At 42.0% G+C, this 19210-nt stretch overlaps 8 non-coding genes across 8 annotated transcripts; 2 read left to right on the top strand and 6 right to left on the bottom strand.

Annotated features, from left to right (window-relative positions):
* Positions 1–3662: 3662 nt before the first annotated feature.
* trnas-gcu (transfer RNA serine (anticodon GCU)) lies at positions 3663–3744 on the top strand. The gene has a single exon. It is a non-coding gene; the product is annotated as a tRNA-Ser (tRNA).
* A 2705-nt stretch (positions 3745–6449) lies between these two features.
* trnar-ccu (transfer RNA arginine (anticodon CCU)) lies at positions 6450–6522 on the bottom strand. Its single transcript has one exon. It is a non-coding gene; the product is annotated as a tRNA-Arg (tRNA).
* Positions 6523–7258: 736 nt separating this feature from the next.
* On the bottom strand, positions 7259–7369 carry trnal-caa (transfer RNA leucine (anticodon CAA)). Its single transcript has 2 exons — positions 7332–7369; positions 7259–7304 (listed from the first exon to the last, which is right to left on the bottom strand). It is a non-coding gene; the product is annotated as a tRNA-Leu (tRNA).
* Positions 7370–9638: 2269 nt separating this feature from the next.
* Positions 9639–9711, bottom strand: trnar-ucg (transfer RNA arginine (anticodon UCG)). Its single transcript has one exon. It is a non-coding gene; the product is annotated as a tRNA-Arg (tRNA).
* A 480-nt stretch (positions 9712–10191) lies between these two features.
* Positions 10192–10264, bottom strand: trnaa-agc (transfer RNA alanine (anticodon AGC)). The gene has a single exon. It is a non-coding gene; the product is annotated as a tRNA-Ala (tRNA).
* Positions 10265–12678: 2414 nt separating this feature from the next.
* Positions 12679–12752, bottom strand: trnat-cgu (transfer RNA threonine (anticodon CGU)). Its single transcript has one exon. It is a non-coding gene; the product is annotated as a tRNA-Thr (tRNA).
* A 1329-nt stretch (positions 12753–14081) lies between these two features.
* On the top strand, positions 14082–14153 carry trnag-ucc (transfer RNA glycine (anticodon UCC)). Its single transcript has one exon. It is a non-coding gene; the product is annotated as a tRNA-Gly (tRNA).
* A 2460-nt stretch (positions 14154–16613) lies between these two features.
* trnan-guu (transfer RNA asparagine (anticodon GUU)) lies at positions 16614–16687 on the bottom strand. The gene has a single exon. It is a non-coding gene; the product is annotated as a tRNA-Asn (tRNA).
* Positions 16688–19210: the final 2523 nt, after the last annotated feature.

The raw sequence follows: 19210 nt of genomic DNA, 5'->3' as shown, positions 1-19210 counted from the left end.
ATCAGTTAGACTGTATCATAATGATTCTAAACTTTCCACTTGCTTGTTACGAATAATTATATTGATAATAGTTTTTTATTTTTCCATTATTTGATAAACTTTTGCAGCACACAGTAAAAACGAATGTTAAACATTAATATATAATATATATATTAATATATAAAATATGGTCTTTCATATTGCAAGGTACTGTGTGAACAGAAGAAAGCAAAGATGCAGATCATAAACAGTGTTCTACATTGCTCTGTGTGAGATTTGCATTTGCAGACCTTTATCTGCATTGCTGAAGTTGGATGAGGATCCAGTCAGGTGCTGATCTATCAAACACAAATCACCCGAGTACAAGCTCGCTGTTCATTTGTAAAAAAGTTTCCTTTTAAACATCCAGTGCCTGCATTTTAAAGCATTAAACTCACAGTCAGGTCACCCTTCGAGAAAGGAACGCTTCAAAATACAAATGTTTTTGGGGGGTTTATGTTTTCACTTTGTAAAAAAATAGTCAAGCCTCCTTTTTAACAGTGCAGCAAACAGCCAACAAATCAATAAACAGCTAATACAGTCTGATTGAAACTGTAATTGTAGCTGTGCAGAGAGATGTCAATGAAGAATGGGGAATCAAAAAGAGAAAAGATTGTCATGTTTAACATGGATGTGTGTTAATCATCATGTGTTGATTCAAACAGCCTCTGAAAAAAGGGAGAGTGGCTAAAATAGGATTTATTCCAGAGCTTTGCACTTCTGTGCTGTACATCATACCGGCCTGCCCGGTGTGTGGCTGGTTCAGCCCGTGTTGTGCGGGGTGCTCCTGACAGGTCTGAGGTCTTTTAGTCAGTCAGGCCTCGTTGGCGCAGTAGGCAGCGCGTCAGTCTCATAATCTGAAGGTCGTGAGTTGGAGCCTCAAACGGGGCACAGCTTTAGTTAATAATGAGGAGTTAGTAGAACCTCAGTTCTTTGAACACTCTCTGGTTTACATGACTTCTATGACATAGACAAGTATAAAGAATCACATAGCAAGTGTTATCTCACTTTTCCAGTTTAAAGACACAACAGCAGCTTCTCTGTCAGAGTTGTGAAGTTCTGTCTCCTCAGTATCTACAGATCTGTTCATTTCTCTCCACCTCAGAGGACCAGAAGTCAGCTGATCAGCTGTGTGACCGTGAATCAACAGGAGACATTTTACAGCAAGTCAACGTCCTGTTTTCTACGTTTGTACTGAGACTTGACAAAACAGCGATTTTTACATAGGAATTGGTTTGCGTAGTGATCCACACAGAGGAAGGCAGAGAGCATCCTAAAATACTCGGACCGTCCACTTCATACCATCCTAGTGGATCAGAGAAACCACAGCGGTGGACTGTTCATCTATTTACCATGTAGGACGGAAAGATCCAGAAAATCATTCATTCCCACTTTACAACTCCTGAACTGTTAGAAGATTAGACACCAAACAGCAGAATTTTGAATAAAGTGTTTCTGATTCTGATCATCTCCGTTAGAGCTTTATTGTGTAATTCAGTGTGTGTGCAGTTTGGGACACATTCATAAAACAGAGCAGAACCAGCAGATGGAGCTGTTTGGATGTTTCTATCATATGATGATGAACTCTAAAGGCTCTCTGATCATCACATTGAGAAGTTCATCTGGTTTGTGATATTTCTTCATATGATAGTGAGGTAAAATGTGTTCAGTGGGATGTGTGTGTATCCAGCAGGACTGACAGCTTCATGTGGGATTCTCACAGAGATGATTCAAACCTGATCACAGTGATCAGTATGGATATACAGTATGTTTGCTGTCAGTGGAGGAAACTCTCAGACAGGACTAATAGTCATGTTTGGGATGTTCCTGGATTTGAGTTGAATGAGTGTAAATTCTCTCTGATTTTAACACACGTTCACACATCCACCTCTATTCAGACATGGAGTTTACATATTGTTTGGAATTCTAATGTAAATGTCACAGACAGCATTTTTTGTCAACACTTGTTCTGATTATTAATGTTACGATCCAGAAAGCAGCATGTTTGATTGATTGTTGTACCAACCTGAAGATGATCAGTGTTTATAGCTCATAACCTGATCACAGATCAATAATCAGCCATTGGAAGACGCTCTGAAACTTTCTTCTGCAGTCAGAACTCATCCAACTTCAGACTGGACATCTTCTGACTGTAGAACTGGAGCTTTTTATACATCTCACTGCAGCACAATAAAGTCCTCTGTGAGTATTGTGTGTCCCACAGTGTACATGACATCTGAGCAGCAATACTTCCACCTGCTGGAGATTTATTGTTACTACAGCTGTAAAATAAATCTATCAGAACATGAACTCCTCAGTCTGTAGAATCCAGACGATTAATGACACACTTTGTCCTGTTGTTATGGAATCAAATCCTACTTTAGGTTTTCTATATATTAAACTCATGAGCACTGATGGGGATCAAACAGAAAAGGTCAAAGGTATGAAAGAAGATATTTTTTTTTAATTAAAAGAAACAATGTCACAACAAAGAACAATTTACATCATTAGGAAATATAACTCTAAAAAATTGAGAAATATAGGTCCTATTTAAGAAAGGTCAACTAAGCATAAGGAGACTGAAGCTTAAACATAAATGAACAGAACATACTGACTCATAAATGGCACACTGGGGTTTTTAACCAACGGATTAATACTTCTTTAAACTCACGGGACAAGAGTGTTTCATTTAACTCGACATAAGTCAGTGAAAAAAACTATCAATCAAACTAAACAGAGACAAACTTTGGGAAGAGTCATGATGGTCAGGCAGTGACATTGGCAACGTAACATTCAGGGCTCGTGAAAAAAGTACCCATTTAAAATCAATATGATACCAAATATGATATAGGAGGAACATCCAATGATTAAAATTAATTATTAAGTTGTTGTGATGGTTCAGAAATTAAATAAAATCGGCCCCCTTGTCCGGCCACAGCAACCGTTTAGCTGTCTTTCCATCTTCCATCTTACATAAATAAAAAAATAAAACGTCACTCACTGTTGAAATAGAAAAAAACTTCATTTATAATGGGTTATAGTTTTCAATAAACTAATTGGATTCTATATTCAATTTCTAAAACCTAATAAATATAACCATATAAAACAGCCAAATGACAACATTAATGACGTTTTAAATGACAGGAAACGTCATGTTACCATGACAGCAAAGAGTTAGGGGGGAAGCCCGGCAGCAATTTCCAACGTTATGGGAGTTCTATGTTCGTCAGTCAGGCTACCCAACTCGTCCAGAATGACGGATAAAGAGTGCTCCCTGAGCCTGTTGACACATTGGGAGTGAGAACATGTTGGAAAAACATGTGACATGCTTCTTATGTGAGGCGATCATCAGGGATCGCCCCTTTGTTCAGCTCCATTGGGTCGTACAGTCCAATATGTCCCATGTGGTCTGGCAGTGAGGCTTCCACTTTCTGTCAAAGTGGGTGTGGTGGTTAAAAGGTACTGGGATTTCCACCTGCAGTGTATCAAATGACCACGAGGGGGCAGCTTGGAAAATGAAGTCAGATCTTATTGAAGAGCATCAGACTTTTAATCTGAGGATCCAGGGTTCAAGTCCCTGTCCAGGTGCTGCAGCTTCTTCCCAATGGCTGTTTTTTTGTCATCACATGTACCTTTGGGTTCATGACGAGGTGGCCGAGTGGTTAAGGCGATGGACTGCTAATCCATTGTGCTCTGCACGCGTGGGTTCGAATCCCATCCTCGTCGGTGGTCAGCTGGCTTTAGTCTGTCTGAGTTGTACCCTGCTGTTGAGCAGATTGAAATGTGGTGATTGCCCTTTTTTAACAGGAGACAAACTTTGGTAAGAGTCATGATGGTCACTACACAACAGAAACTGCATGCACTCATTCATTTGAAGCGACCGTGAGAGTGTGACGTATCCATCTGTGTCACGTGGGGCATCAATGAAAGACAGGAAATGCCTTTGATCTCCAGTGATGTCACACAGTCTCGTTGTGGAGTTATTAGTTGTTGATTCTGCAAAAATGGTCCAGTGCAGTGAAATGGTCCATAGAAGTCTAATATCACCGAAACATGTTAACCAGACAGTGTTCAAGGATTTGAGCTTTAAACCACTAAATTCTCATTATTAACTAAAGCTGTGTCTGTTATATCTATAACAAAAAAAGACCAATTCACTTGTGGAGCTGCTGGTAAAACAGGGACAGTCTGAGATTGCTTGGACATCCTGACTGCACAAAAGAGAGACATTTCAGGATTCCTGATCCAACAAACATTGGGCTCCTGGCCCAGTTTGGTTCTTTCTTCTGTCTGCAGAACTCAAAGGTATCTGGCAGGACCATGTTTGTCTTTGGAGCTTCATTAACAGAGTGCACTCTACTGTGGAGGTCATGAGAAAAAGTGGGAGGAGCCTTTGATCTCTTTGATGTCATTAGAACCTTTGTGACAGACCTTTGTGTTTTCTTCCTCTACGATACAGACACAAACTGTCAGTACTGATGCTGAGCTGCTTAAACTGTCTGTCTTGTAAACAGGACATTCTGCATTCAAACCCCAGCAGAGCTTCGCTCTCAGTCAGAGTTGACCTCACCCGAAGTACCCCATAACTCTTGCCAAATGACTTTTTATGACCTGCTTGTTTGACCTACATTTCCAATGTTCTGCCTCGTCTTTCAACCACAACCACATGAAATATTGTGAGGTTGAATGCTGCACGCTGACTGCTTGTGTGTCCAAATGGCTTCAAACACATCTTTTTGCCATGAACTCCTCCAAACCTTTGGACACAGCTTTGAGCTTTCTCACAGGTGACACAGGTGTGCTGTATTCAGGCTCCAGTCTCTTGCCGTGGGTTGAAATCCCACCACTGCCAGGTCATCTCTCTCTCTGCCATTATTTAATATATTATATTTATAATATAATAATATACATTATATTATAATATATATATATGATATTTATGATATATGTATAGAAATACCAGAGCGAAAGACAAAGAATTCATCAGTGTCTCTGATTGGAGTGAATCAATAGATTCTGTAATTGAAGTCATCTAACGTCTAAGAAGACATCAATTCCATGACTTGTTGTGTTTGGTAGGAAACACAGCACCAAGAAATAACACTATTAAATTCAAAACTCAAGTAAACGTTGAGGTTGCGTAGTTAATTGCGACTTTCACTTTGTGGTGGCAGTTATGGCTCCCACCAAACCTGCTGTTGCCTTTGTCAGTCAGCACTGCCTCAACAAGTAGCACTTAGTGAATTCAACAGCCAAGTCAGTGCTCAGGTAAGCAAAATTCTTGTGGAGTCTTGTCTGATTCAGTGTGATAGTGATTCAGAATAACACCCAAAATAGATGCTCACCGACCTCTGTGGTTAGGTAAAGGTCCAAAGAGGATGTAGATCAGTGGTAGATGTTCATCAAAACAAAAGGCCACTCAAAGCAGAACCGCTGCTCAGTCTAACATTCAGACAACAAATTGACAACAAACATGACGAGGTGGCCGACGACTCTCTCCTTCATTGCTGATAGATACATTAATGTGAGCAGTGAACTATCCGCCTATTCACACACAGTCCAGGTCGCTGCATGCTGAGGTGGCAGAGTGTTTAAGGTGATGGACTGCTAATCTACTGTATCCTGTGTGTGGGTTCACATCTCATTGTCTTCTGTGTTCAGCTGTCCATGTTGCAGCCTGCTATTCTAGGTAGAGTAATCCTAAACGTCTGACTTCAGGTCCATATATCAATCAAACCTGTTGAAGTTTAATTCAAAGGTTATCTGGATGTGTTGTATCTGCTTTCAGAGTTGTTGTCAGGTCATTAAGATTAATTTTCTATGCATGACTTTAGCTCTTTGGAGATACGGCAACAAGAGAAGGCCAAAATAAGGAGCTTACAATTCCAATACCAGTTAGTCAGCAAAATATGATGAGCCAAGTCCACTGTGACAAATAACAAAGGATTTTCTTTAGCATAAAATAAACTGTCACATTAATGTCCTGAATGTGCTGTGTGTAAATAATGAGATCCTGGGTTCAAATCCCAGCAGTGCCTTGCTCCTAATGTTAGATGTTGTGGATAGAAAGGACTCATACACGGAGAGCAAAAAATATTAAATACATTTGTCCCCAAAATACACATTACAGCAGTAGAGGTGAAAGGAAAAGCAGCTTCCATCAGAGGTGGGATTTGAATCCACGCATCAAGGGGGAGAACGCAGAAAGATAAACATGAGCACACACTGAATGTTCCTTTACATTATGAGACATGACTTCAGCTGGAAAATGTCAGGAGTTTTTCAAGCAGCACTGATTTACAGGAAACGACAAACATTGGATCGTGAACAGCTAGCTGTTGCTAAAGAGCTGTTAGCAGAGGATGGTTTTGATCCATCGACCTCTGGGTTATGGGCCCAGCACGCTTCCGCTGCGCCACTCTGCTGTAAACCACCCCAGATGGGACTCGAACCCACAATCCCTGGCTTAGGAGGCCAGTGCCTTATCCATTAGGCCACTGGGGCTGTCAGGTGTCAGAGTTGAACCCACAGCGTCAGAGGAGACTGCAGCTCAGCCAGCTATGAGCAGAGTGGCGCAGCGGAAGCGTGCTGGGCCCATAACCCCACTGGGGCTCTACCGACTGAGTTAGCCGGGCTGTCACTTGCACACATGCTCCAAAAATTTGTAAAAGGTACAGACTGTCATGTGTGTCAACAAAGTCAAAGAGCACATCCCAAGTTGGATTTTCCACATCTCCAGATCTCCTCCACAGAATGTGAAAGAAAAGGACCAAAAACAAGTTTAGGAAGTTGTGCTGGAAACGAAATGCTGTGAAGTCATTACTCGTGAGTCTTGAAACAACCTTCCATCTTCCTGCAGCAAATAATCTCCAGAGATCAGGTAAGAACTCACAACATTCAATCGAAATGATTAGCAGAGTCCTTCTTGAAAACTTCACTTAGTTACATCTAACTCAGCTACGTTAGACAGGTTTCTGAGGAGCTCAGACATCTGGGAGAGACTCGGATTAGAACAGCTGCTCCTTTCTGATGCTCCACTGACTGAGCTACAGATGATTCAGTAACAGCTGAGTTATCTTTAGTCCAACAACTGCTGTCCATTCCTACCACAGGGAGCCACAGACTGTAGTGTTTTCAGTCTTAACTCCTTTATTGTGAAAAAGTCAAATTCACATTTTATACGGCTTTTTCATCCACTTTGGAAGAGTTTGGATCACAAATTTTGCAAAAATCCTCCCTTTGTCAGGAGTGGGATTTGAACCCACGTCTCCATTCAGAGACCAGAATGCCCTTTAGTGCAGGAAGGAGCTAACCTTGAGTCTGGCGCCTTAGACCACTCGGCCACCCTGACACATGGGTCCTGCTGGCAGTCTCTGATGAGGAAACAGAAACGTTAATGCTAGCTTTGATAGGACAGTGTCAGCTACACAGTGCACAGCAGTCAGCTGTGTATGAGGCAGCTGAGCTGCAGATCCAGTCAGGGGGCATCACCTGCCTGGTGAACACATGGCACCAGGATCCACTGTGGAAGAAGGCCAGCTGGCAGAGGCAGAGTTCTGCTGGGTATCTTCAGGTCTATAAAGCTATTTAATCACCCAACGTGGGGCTCAAACCCACAACCCTGAGATTTAGACTCTCATGCTCTACCAACTAGCCAGGTTGCTACAAGCACACGAAACGCCCACAAAAGACAGACTGTTATGTGAATTTTAAAACGTGGTCTTCCATATGACAAGTGGAGATATGCTACGCTCTACTCTGCATTGCCATCATATTGGAGGTGGGTTTGGCTGTGCAGTCAGCATTGGTGGTTCAGTGGTAGAATTCTCGCCTCCCATGTGAGAGGCCTGGGTTCAATTGGCAGTGGTGGGATTTGGTGGGATTTGAACCCACGCCTCTTTTCCTGTTCCATCAGTAACCATCAAAGGAGATGCTGATTCTGTGATGTCACAAAGGTTCTAATGACATCAAAGAGATCAAAGACTCCTCCCACTTTTTTCTCATGACCTCCACAGTAGAGTGCTACTGTGTTAAAGAAGCTCAAAAGACAATCATGGTCCTGCCAGATACCTTTAAGTTCTGCAGACAGAAGCAACAACAAAACTGGAACTATTTGGACTGAACCTGGTTTGTCTGTATTGCAGGTTCAAATCCTACCAACAACGGTTGGTAGGATTCTTTCATGCTTCTTCTTTTTACTGCCACAGTCCTGGTCATATTGGATGAACTGTTGGAGTTGCTGCCTTTACTCCTGACGTCCAAGAATCATGCTACATGTTAGGAGAAATGACACTTCCTGTCTGAATACCCAAAGAACAACTCCAATCTCCTCCTTAAAGTTGCATCCTCATTCTGATCACCTGGCTCCACCCTACATGCAGCTCCAGGCCGGGAACTGAACCCAAGAACTTATTGTTGTGCGGAAGCAGTTTCACTTTCAGCAATCTATGTGTGTAGAAACAAGGATGGAAGGTCTCTGGTCTAGTCTCCTTGATTCACAAGGAGAGAATCTGTTAAATCTCATGTTCTTTTCATGTGATGGTGGTATTGTGGTCAGCATGGCTGCCTTCCAAGCTACTGACCAACAGCGTGGGGAATAAGCTGAGATAAATCTTTTTTTGGACAATGTGCTTTTAGTTTGTTCTGTAACATTGCTGACAATATTTAAACAAAGAGCTACACACGTATTCACAAGCAGCCCAATTCTCATCTTGTCTGCCCAATGAAGCCCAATCTGGCAACTCTGTTGGTGAGCACAGTCCAAATGAAGCCAGTGTTGGCTTTAGGAGGGATGTTGAAGTCACTTGGCTTCACCTCCAACAAAGAGTTAGCCTTGTGCTTGTGCGCTCTACCATTTGAGCTAATTCCCCACACTGTTTCAGGACATTGCAGTTAAGCTTGGAAAAGGCACTTTTAACAACCGTGAGTTCACCATCAACAATGCAATGACCAGGAATCAAAACCAGGTCAGTAGCTGAGGAGAAGATGGACCTAAACTCTGACTTTTAGGATAATTGGAACAGCAGGCTGTCAGAGGGGCGGCTCAACATGTCTCTGTGGTGCAATCGGTCAGCGTGTTCGGCTGTTAACCAAAAGGATGGTGGTTCAAGCCCACCCAGGGACGTTCTTTATCTCTGTATTTGTGAAGATCAGATGATGGTTCAAATCCCGGACGAGCCCATCCGGAAACACAAATGGGAACAAAGACACTCAGTCACACTCATGGAGCCTAAATCAAAAGAACATCAGATTGAGACAGGAAGAAAAAATGGAACCAAAGTGTGAAAATAATGATTATCATCAGTATAATCATGAACACAAAATAAAGTTTGACACAGAGAGGCTGCAGCCTAGTCTAGCCTACAATAACTACACAACTTTAGTGGTCACAAACTGAAGTTGTAATCTGGTTACATGAGAGGTTACATGTTATCTTTCAAAGATACACAATCCATGAATGACTCAGTTAACTGAACAAATTAGTTCAGCAAATAACAAACTACATTGATCAACTTGCTGATCACTGCCACTACACGTTGAATGTTACGGCAGTTGCACTGCCCCTTTTTTGGTTTCACCAGAACCCTTAAGTATGGTATAACCTGTAATACATAATTTTCCAACCACGAAGGGACTCGAACCCTCAGTCTTCTGATCCGAAGTCAGACGCCTTGTCCATTAGGCCACGTGGTCACTGGGCCATGGTCTCATTGTCAGAATCAGTGAGTTCTTCACTGAGCTACACCCCCCATAAACACACACAGCCCATCACTGCAGATCAGCAGGTCTGACTGAAAACCTACTGTAAAGTCTGAACCACAGCACTGCTGGGGTTTGAATTCTTAGGGTGCGAGAGGTCCTGGGTTCAAATCCTGGACGAGCCCTTATGTTATTTCGCCAATATCAGTTGCTGACCATCATGACTCTTAACAAAGTTTTTGTCCTGTGCAAAGCGGTCAATCACCAAATTTCCGTCTGCGCAACAACCACTAAATTACTGTTTCTCTTGTCTTGTCCAGAGATTGCAAGTAAAAGCTGTAACAGCTGAGAGTGAAGCACTGCTGGGGTTTGAATGCAGGATGTCCTGTTTACCAAAAGCCTCCAAAGCCCACTCAGGGACCTGCTGTTTTTAGTTCACTTGTTGCTGTGTTCCAACAAAGAGCTAAAGTCTTGTGGAGAATGTGGGCATCGATCCCACTACCTCTCACATGCTAAGCGAGCGCTCTACCATTTGAGCTAATTCCCCAGCCATCACCCCCATGTTCTCGAAACAAACCCAAAGTGAATATCATATATATATATATATATATATATATATATATATTATAATATAATGTATATTATTATATTCTAAATATAATATATATTATTATATTAAATAATTGCAGAGAGAGAGATGACCTGGCAGTGGTGGGATTTGAACCCACGCCAAGAAACTGGAGCCTGAATACAGCACACCTGTGTCACCTGTGAGAAAGCTCAAAGCTGTGTCCAAAGGTTTGGAGGAGTTAATGGCAGAAAGATGTCTTTGAAGCCATTTGGACACACAACCAGTCAGCGTGCAGCATTCAACCTCACAATATTTTATGGTGTGGTTGAAAGAGGAGGCAGAATATTGGGAAATGGAGGTCATAAAAAGTCATTTGGCAAGAGTTATGGGGTACTTCGGGTGAGGTCAACTCTGACTGAGATGCAGAATGTCCTGTTTACAAGACAGACACTTTAAGCAGCTCAGCATCAGTACTGACAGTTTGTGTCTCTATTGTAGAGGAAGAAAACACAAAGATCTGTCACAAAGGTTCTAATGACATCAAAGAGATCAAAGGCTCCTCCCACTTTTTTCTCATGACCTCCACAGTAGAGTGCACTCTGTTAATGAAGCTCCAAAGACAATCATGGTCCTGCCAGATACCTTTGAGTTCTGCAGACAGAAGAAAGAACCAAACTGGGCCAGGAGCCAAATGTTTGTTGGATCAGGAATCCTGAAATTTCTCTCTTTTGTGCAGTCAGGATGTCCAAACAATCTCAGACTGTCCCTGTTTTACCAGCAGCTCTACAAGTGATTCGGTCTTTTTCTTTGTCCTCAGTAAAATAAACTGCATTTAAAAGCTTCACAATGTGAACAAGCTTCCAATGACAACTGTCCCAAGTAAAGTCTCCATATTGTTCAACTTTTGCTCCTACATTAAAACAAACCACTTTACCATCAACCTCAGCTGCAGAATACACATTACACTTGTGTTCACTTTGGTAATTTGGTAGGATGACTACACAGGATAAATTGCTCCAAGCTGAGTGGATAGTTGAGAGATCAGGGTGTTGGACAAGATAAAGACTTCCTGTGCTTCATAATCAACGCTGAAGATTCATGCGAACGTGAAATAGTATGACTTATGCATCTGTGTCATGTTGGAGATCAATGAAAGACAGGAAATGCCTTTGATCTCCAGTGACGTCACACAGTCTCGTTGTGGAGTTATTAGTTGTTGATGTTGTTCTGAAAAAATCTGCATCAGTGAAACATTCATTCATACACGAGGACATCACGTATATTGTTGGAATAGAAAATCTTATTTTTTCTGTGTGTGCTCCTGAGAAAGAGGCTCATGTGCTGGTTGAAGTGAATCAGCACAGCTTCTGTCAGGAACATCTGTTTGTTGCTGACAACATCTGGATTACAGATGACACATCAGACTGATATTATCTGTGTCATGGTGTTCAGAGATTTCAGCAGCTCACATCCAACACAGAGACTCTGAGCAGGCCCACCTGGTCTTAGACCCAGACCCAGACCCAGACCTAAATCCAAACCCAGGAGACAGAGGTTGAGTGAGTCAGTGAGGAAGAAGCTGCTCGTTCTCCTTCAACAGTTTGATCTGAGGAAAAGTCACTTCCTCTTTTCAGGAATCAACTTCTACCATCTGTCCACTAGATGGAGATAACTGAGCATCAACTTAAAAACCCTCCGTTCTTCCATGTGTGAACTATAATACCAGTGAATTAAACAAAACACGTCCCTGGGTGGGCTCGAACCACCATCCTTTCAGTTAACAGCCGAACGTGCTGACCGACCGTGCTGTTCCAGCTATAATTATCCTAAATGTTGCTCCTTTGGTGTCTCACAGAGATCCTGCCTGTTTGGGAGAGCGTTACATTAAAGATTTAAAGGTCCCTGTTTCAATCCTGGGTTTCAGCAGCTGTTGTGGGTCCTTTTGTTCGCTCCCCCAAATGAGCTATTTCAGCACAGCACACAGTAGAAATGACTTCTCATTTTCCAGCCTGGATAGTTTCCTCCTCAACTGTTACCAAACTGTTACCTTAACAGGTGAAGGTTTATTCTGATGGAATGAACTGTTGCTACACAAGCTGCATGAATGTGACACAGAGCTCATGTTTAAAGTTTTTTTTCTTCAGTACTCTTATTGTGTATGGAGCTCTGACTGTTGACATAAGTGCAGGTGACCTAAATTCAGCAGCATCATCAATGTCCTCATCTCATCCAAAAGGCTTCATCAGACAGATCAGTGTTGAAGCTGGTGAGCTCAGAAGCTATCTGGTTAGCTAATGCTGCCAGACCATGCAGAGGTTGTAGGTCAGTGGTAGAACATGCACTTCCCATGTGTAAGTGTTTCCTATCTACAACATCTTACATTATGAATGAGGTACTGCTGGGATTTGAACCCAGGATCTCCTGTTTACGAGACAGGTGCTTTGACCAGCTAAGCCACAGCACCACTCTGAAGGTATATACAGAGTATATATACAGCATGTATATACAGAGGATCTGGTGATGGAAGTGTAATGTGTATACTGCAGTTGAGGTTGATGGTAAAGAGGTTTGTTTTAATGGAGGACTCTGCATCTACCTGAACCTGTTTGACTGCAGATGTGCATTTTCATTTGGACCCCAGGAAGAGTAGCTGCTGCCTCAGTGACAGCTAACAGGGATCCTAACAAGTGATAAACAATAAACAGACATTTCCAATCATCATCAAAATGTATTCTTTAATTAAATGTTCCAGAGCTCAGACTGTTGGTACACAAACAAAGAAAGGCATACTTGTGGATTCACAAGATTATATCAGGATCTGACCTTTTCCTGTTCCATCAGTAACCATCAAAGGAGATGCTGATTCTGTGATGTCACAAAGGTTCTAATGACATCACAGAGATCAAAGACTCCTCCCATTTTTTTGTCATGACCTCCACCATAGAGTGCTGCCTGCTGCAATAATGCTGCCTTTAACATTTAATTAAAGAATATATTTTGATGAATGGAATGGAATGGATGGAAATTTGGTGACCGACAGCTTTTCACAGAAGACAAACTTTGGTAAGAGTCATAACAGCGTGTGACATGTTCCAGCCGACACTGGTCATTGATTGGCTAATGAACACTCCCCACATACTGATCAACACACCCACCAGCAGACACATCAATCAGCAGCCATGATCACTGTGATCATGCCAACGGACCAGTTTCTCTGCAGTCTGTCTCTGAAAACACATCTGTGTCGGTCACTTATTGATACAAATACATACTAAGGCAATAGCCTACCCACTCGTGATGTTACCAACCTGTGATAGTGATGATACCCTACAGTATGCAGAGCTACATGATCCTTGCAACAAACATTGTTTGCTGTTCATCATGTCATTTCCTCTGATGACACCTGAACCAAATTCTTGCTGAGACAAAACAGGTAACTAAATAAGTGACAGTCTGTTATACTGCAGTCTGTATTATATTATAGACTACAAACTGCTGTCACCTCAGGACACCATCAGCAGACCCTCAGCTGCATCCTTGTGGTTCCATGGTGTGACGCTTAGCAAGGAAGAAATATTGTCTCTTTTGGAATTGGCATTTGGAAATTTTTTCACCTCTAGTGGCCTCCACCAGAGGATGAAAGAAGGAAAGACATATCTGAGGCCTCTGTTGAGGGATGATGAGTTTACTTTGATTCATTTAAAGTGTGGATAATGTTCGGTCATAAATCCAGCCATGTGAGTTCCCATAACCAGTTTCATGAAAAAAGGACTGTGATTTTGCACCTTCACATGCAATGGTGGTATAGTGGTGAGCATAGCTGCCTTCCAAGCAGTTGACCCGGGTTCGATTCCCGGCCATTGCAGTTTAACTTTTGCCAGAGGAAGGTCAGTCTTTTCTCTACATTATTCACAGTCATGGAACTTTGTCTGCATCCATCCAAAGGGAAGCAACATAAAGCCAGAGTGTTCAGGCAACCACAAAAGCTCAAAAGTTTGCCAAAAAATTTGCTGAAAAATTAGCCCATCAACGTGAGTACGCAAAGATTTCCTGATTAGATCGCACAGAGGCTGAAAATTTGCATGACTTCACATGTGTCTTTCATGAGACATTTTCCAGCTAAAGGTCATGTCTCATAATGTAAATGAACATTCAGTGTCAGTGTACTGTTATTGTGTCTGGAGCTCTGACTGTTGCCAAACGTGCAGGTGACCTAAATTCAGCAGGACAGGCAGAATTATCAATGGCCACTGCCTCATCATAGTAGCTGCTGCCTCAGTGACAGCTAACAGGGATCCTAAGAAGTGACAAACAACAAACGGACATTTCCAACTGTCATCAAAATGTATTCTTTCATGAAATGTTCCTAAACTTCTATTAAAGGCAGAATTATTGCAGCAGGCAGCACTCTATGGTGGAGGTCATGAGAAAAAGTGGGAGGAGTCTTTGATCTCTGTGATGTCATTAGAACCTTTGTGACATCACAGAATCAGCATCTCCTTTGATGGTTACTGATGGAAAAGGAAAAGGTCAGATCCTGATATAATCTTGTGAATCCACAAGTATGCCTTTCTTTGTTTGTGTACCAACAGCCTGAGCTCTGGTTCTGACTTTGTTTTGATGAACCTCATTATTTACACACAGCACATTCAGGACATTAATGTGACAGTTTATTTTATGCTAAAGAAACCTTGTTAAGACTCATGATGGTCAGCCACGTATGTTGGGGGTATTTTCAGATCCAAAATACATCCCTGTACATCAGAGTGGTGCTGTGGTTTAGTTGGTCAAAGAGCCTTGTTGCTCAGTTCAGATGCTGTAGAAACAAACTACTTTTGGGTTTTCATCAGCTGTAGGTTACAACGATCAATATTATAGATATGACAGACAAAATTCTCCATGTCTTCCTGTTAATCAGTGCTGCTGAAAAAGTCATGTCTCATGATGGGACATCCAGTATGTATATGTAGCAGTATGCATAAATAGCAGAGGATGGTTTTGATCCATCGACCTCTGGGTTATGGGCCCAGCACACTTCCGCTGCGCCACTCTGCTCAGGGTGTTCTGGTTGCAGTCTCCTCTGGAGAATAGTGTAATTTTTAACCGCCACATCCACTTTCTGTCAAAGTGGATGTGATCATCTGGGAAAGATTTTGTGTTTGTTGAAGCACACTTCAGTAATTATAGAAAAGGCTGCTTTAACAACATCAACAGGTTTCAAAGCTATTTCGATAATTCAGTTTTTCAATCACCTGTATTTTTCAGTAAAAACACTTTCCCTGACCGGGAACCGAACCCTGGCCGCAGCAGTGAGAGCGCCGAATCGTAGCCACTAGACCACCAGGGAAAGATGCTGCCTCGATGCAGCCTCATATAGTTCCATCATCATCTCCACGGTGTTGGAAATTACTGAAATTACTGCTCCATATTATCCTGCTTAGTCACTCAACCAAATTACTGACTAAACTCCTGCAGAAGAAGTTACATGAGGTTATCTCAACAACCTTAAACTTCAATAGAGAGGCACTGCTGGGAAGTTGAATGCTGGCACGCTGTGTTGCGCTTTGTTGAGCTAAAGATACAAATAAAATTATCTAAATTCGCTTTATTTTCAAATGCTTGTGTGGTGCGACTGCTCTTGTTCTTTCTGTACCTCAAAACGTTTTACATCTGAATCACATGTAAACACAAAGGCTGCCCCACTGTCACCATTCAGAGCAGCTGTGAAGATTATTGATACAAATACATACTAAGCCAGCAGCCTACCCATTGAGCTAACTCCGCTGTGCTAACATGCTAGCGTGCGCAGGGAGTGTCAAATGCCACTCATGTGCATGAATTCACATGCACACACACACACAACTTCATGTTGAGGAGTTTGGTCTCTTGCCATGTTTTTGATTTTGATGATGTTCCTTTGGCAACGGTCTGTTCCCCTGAGGTTCGTCTGTGCTGTGCAGGGTGCCCCCGACGTGCACTGACGTGCTGCCTACTGCACCAACGAGGCCTGGAACCCAGAGTAAGTAAAAGAGTGAGATGGAGGAGAGCTGTCAGTGTTTCAGTATAAACATACATCATACAGCCCTGACCACTGTTGTATCCAGGCAGAGCTGACTGATTCTGACAATGGGACATTAAACTGGCCTAATGGACAAGGCGTCTGACTTCAGATCAGAAGGGTTTGAGTCCCCTCGTGGTTGGGCAGTTATGTATTACAGGTTATACCATATTTAATGGTTCTGGTGAAACCAAAGTAGAGAAAAGGGGCAGTGCAGCTGCCATAACATCAACATGTAGTGGCAGTAATCAGCTTAAAAACAAAGTACGTCCCTGGGGGGGCTCGAACCACCATCCTTTCGGTTAACAGCCGAACGCGCTGACCGATTGCGCCACAGAGACACATTGACTTCTCCATGTTCCAGTCTGCAGTTCCAGCTAGAATTATCCTAAATGTTGATTGAGCCAACGACTGTCTGCTGTTCTGGAACCGGATACTCAGAGTTCAAATCCTGGACAAGCCCAGCTGTTGCCTTGCAGTTATCAGGAGAGCTAACCCTTATTATATGGAGCTGTGTGAGGTTGGCTGGTTGTGTTATTGGCAGTATCTTGTAAAGTGAAGCAACAGTAACTTTGTGGCTCATGCTGTGCTGAGGAGAGGGGAAATTAGTGATTGACTGCTTTTCACAGGAGACAAACTTTGTGAAAGCAGCCTGTGTTTAAATCCCAGCAGTTCCTTGTGGGTGAAGTCAAATGTTGTTGAAATAAACTACTTTTGGGTTTTTATCAGCTGTAGGTCACAATGATCAATATTAAAGGAAATAAACACTTGAAATATGTCACTGTGTGTAATGATGTCATAAAATATATTATTTTTACTTTCGGAATGGAATAAAATGAAATAAATCAAATTATATTATTTCAGTGTAATCACATGCACCTGAAATGTCTTTCTTTAGTCTGTCGTTTTTCCTGAACCACAGAGGCTCTGAGCTGCTGCAGCAGGTGAAAAGAGAAACTGTTTCATGAAGCCTCCTCTCTGCTCAGGGGTGGATCACTGTCTTGGGTGTATCCAGGCAGTGCTGACTGCTGCTTTTCATGGAGAGCAGCAGAGTTTTACATTCCAGAAAATTGAACCCAGGCCTCCTGCCTGGCAGGTGAGAATTCTACAGATGAAGCACCAATGATGACTGACCACCACTACACCATCAAAAGACTTGAACACTTGTTGACGCTTTGTTTCCTCAGACATGCTTTTAGAAACATGACAGCTAACCCTAAGCTGATCACAGAGAGTCTCTTGAACGGCTCTTTAATATGAACGATGGGAACCAAGTCACACTTTCAGGCGGGGGCCTGAAAGTGGTTCCCTTTTTTTATTAGTGCCTCGGGTCCCTCTGTGCCATCAAATAAAATTTTGGGAAGGATAACAAAAGTAAGACACAAAAGGTGAACTGTGATGGCAGGAATCATGGTGTGAACACAGTCTGGCAGCTCTTCAGGGAAATACACAGAACAGTCTGTCTTTTCCGGACATGTTTGGTGTGTAGCACAACACAACTACACAGCTCAGCTACTTGTTGACTGACAAAAACAACAGCAAGCCATATCTGAGGCTCTAACTCAGATATTCTACAGTTATTCCTTTCTACATAAATGATTTTCTTTGGGGTTGTCCTGCTCAGAAATTCAGTAAAAATTATGATGATTTGCAATTTTAAATAGATTTCTTCAGATCAGCTGCAACAACACAACCCTGATCCCTAATCACTGCAGTTAACAGTCCTCTCACCATATGCTAACGGTCCTCATGAATTTAAGAGGATCGTTGTCTGTTCCTGATGGACTAAATGTGTTCTTCATTACAAACCATTACCAAGACCATTGAAACCGCCCAAACAAAGTAGGCAGGCAGCTGTGGGAGTGGTTTCATTCAGGTATAAGATAAATTCAGGTAAAAGCCTGAAAGGGAGTCCATTGGACACGACTGGGAAGTTAATGCAAAGACTCTTGAGGAGAAGATCCTAAGTGAGGTAAAAATTAAAGCTTAATGTGACTTAGTCAATTCAATTGCTCTCTTTTTCCACTTTCAGTGTTAATTGACAAAAACAACATTAAGTCTTGGAGCCATGTTTTCTTCAGATCTAACTCGGATCACTCCAATCAGAGACACTCATGAAGTCTTTGTGCATAAGTGCTTCTCTTTGGGGTTGTCCTGGATGGAAATTGGACAAAAAAAATGAGGAATGCAATTCTGTCTTTTATTCAATCACCAGGACAACAAGTTTTATAATTTTATCAATTGGGGGTTGAGAAAGTAGTCTGAAAGTCACAAATGTTACCTTAACTTGAGCACTGACTTGACTGTTGAATTCAGTAAGTGCTACTTGTTGGAGCAGTGCTGACTGACAAAGACAACAACTTCTTCTTAGAATGCAACAATGATCATTTCAAATAAAAAGACGGAAGACTTCCTTTTGTACAAGTGCTTCTCTTTGGGGTTGTCCTGGATGGAATTTGGACAAAAATGAATACATTTCTTCAGCTGAATTAGTGCATTTGTCACCAACGTTTCCCTAAATGAAGCACAGACTTGTGTTCTGAGAGCAGTAAGTGCTATTTGTTGGGGTAGTGTTGGTGATTTCAGAGGTCAATCACAAGTCAGCAAATTTTATCAATGATATGGAGGGTGGAGGGTTAAGAAAGTAGTTAGAAAGTCACAAATGTTACCTTAAAGGGCATATTGCAGGTTAAGGACCACATTGAATCAATGTTTAGAAAAATAATATAGGAAATGTTTTGATAAAGTGTCTCATACTGATAATATCCGTATATTTGCTGCACACAAACCGGACTGACGGTCTTTTGTCCCTCAGCTGGAAAGTGAAGGAGGTAAAATGTCCACAGCAGAAGTCCTGCAGGGTT

The sequence above is a fragment of the Echeneis naucrates genome, chromosome 2, assembly GCF_900963305.1.
Source record: "Echeneis naucrates chromosome 2, fEcheNa1.1, whole genome shotgun sequence".
NCBI classification, from domain to species: Eukaryota; Metazoa; Chordata; class Actinopteri; order Carangiformes; family Echeneidae; genus Echeneis; species Echeneis naucrates.
The sequence above is the reverse complement of the archived record's forward strand: the minus strand, read 5'-3'. Positions and strand labels throughout refer to the sequence as shown.